This window comes from Propithecus coquereli, unplaced genomic scaffold, assembly GCF_000956105.1.
Source record: "Propithecus coquereli isolate 6110/MARCELLA unplaced genomic scaffold, Pcoq_1.0 Scaffold113, whole genome shotgun sequence".
Classification (NCBI taxonomy): Eukaryota; Metazoa; Chordata; class Mammalia; order Primates; family Indriidae; genus Propithecus; species Propithecus coquereli.
This window is the reverse complement of record NW_012135303.1, coordinates 2,437,913-2,439,568: the sequence shown is the minus strand read 5'-3', so window position 1 is coordinate 2,439,568 and position 1,656 is coordinate 2,437,913. Positions and strand designations below refer to the sequence as shown.

Genomic DNA, 1,656 nt, shown 5'->3' with positions numbered 1-1,656 from the left:
TCTCTACTAAAAATAGAAAGAAATTAATCCGACAACTAAAAATATATAGAAAAAATTAGCCGGGTATGGTGGCGCATGCCTGTAGTCCCAGCTACTCGGGAGACTGAGGCAGAAGGATTGCTTGAGCCCATTAGTTTGAGGTTGCTGTGAGCCAGGCTGACGCCACGGCACTCACTGTAGCCTGGGCAACAAAGTGAGACTCTGTCTCAAAAAAAAAAAAAAAAAAATGAGTATATAAAATGTGGTATATCCATACAATGGAATTTTTTTTGGTCATCAAAAGGAATGGAGTACTGATACATCCTACAATATGGATGAATCTTGAAAACATGCTACGCAAAAGAAGCCAGATGCAAAAAAACACATAGTGTATGATTCCATTTACAGAAAATGCCCAGGCAAACCCATAGAGACAGAGAGTAGATTGGTGGTTGCTTGGGAAAGTTGGGGAGAAGTGGGAAATGACTACTAATGAGTAAGGGGTTTCTTTTTGGTGTGATTCAGAAACTGTGATTATGGTCACATAATTCTGTTCAATAACCATTAAAAAATTGTACATTTTGGGTGAATTGTATGATATTGTAAATTATATTTCAGTAAAGCTAAACATATCTACTAACATAAAAAACAGATAAATACATAAAATACAAATAAAATTGCCTGGAAATAGTAAATTGTAGTAGATGCTTACAAAGAACCAAAAAAGTTAACGAGGAGGTTATTTAATGGTATAGAGATTGTGCACAGATTCTCTAAGGTCAGACCGTTTAGCCTAGTATCTGGGCCCTATTGCTTGCTGGAAGTATGAAGTTCCTCAGGTTGTCTACATAATATTACCTATCTGTTGTGTTGTCCTGAGGATTAAATGGGATAAAATGTTATAAAACACTTAATGCAATTCTCAGCACATAGTAAGTTTTCAGTCTCATAAGCCTTTTAAAGAAGTATTTTAATACAAAAGAAGTGAGCAGACTCTATTTCTCTGCCTTTTTTATTAAAGCTTTTAAAGCTGTTACTATTATAGAAGTATTTGCATGTTCATTATGGAAATTTTAGGAACAAAAAAAAGTCAAATAGAAAAATTATCTCTGTAAAGCTGTTATTTTTTTAATTAAATAGAAAAAATTTTCCAGAGTCTCACTCTCTAAAGACAGCTATTTCTGACTTTTTTTCTTCTAGTATTTTTTTTCTTTGCATTCCTCATTGAAAGTGTATCCTATGTTAGATTATATATTCTGCCTTTTTCTATTTAACATGGAAAAATGTTTATGTTGTTATTACAGATGCTACATTTTTAATGTCTTGTATTCTGTAGAGCATTTTCCTAGTTTGGATTATTTAGTTGAACCCAGTTTCTTTGTGCTTAAAGCTTTTCTGTGTTTATTGTTTTCTAGGGATAGATTTTTCCTTTTTTTTTTTTGAGACAGAGTCTCCCTGTGTTGCTTGAGCTAGAGTGCCATGGCGGTAGTCTAGCTCACAGCAACCTTAAACTCCTGGGCTCAAGCTATCCTCCTGCCTCAGCCCCTGAGTAGCTGGGACTACAGGCATGTGCCACCATGCCCAGCTAAATTTTTCTACATATTTTTAGTTGTCCAGCTAATTTTTTTCTATTTTTAGTAGAGACGGGGTCTCGCTCTTGCTCAGGCTGGTCTGGAA

General features: G+C 35.0%; 1 protein-coding gene across 1 annotated transcript in view; it reads left to right on the top strand.

Annotated features, from left to right (window-relative positions):
- The window catches only part of FAM117B (family with sequence similarity 117, member B), a 140,563-nt gene that overhangs the window by 97,768 nt on the left and 41,139 nt on the right, over positions 1-1,656 (top strand). The window lies entirely within an intron of this gene.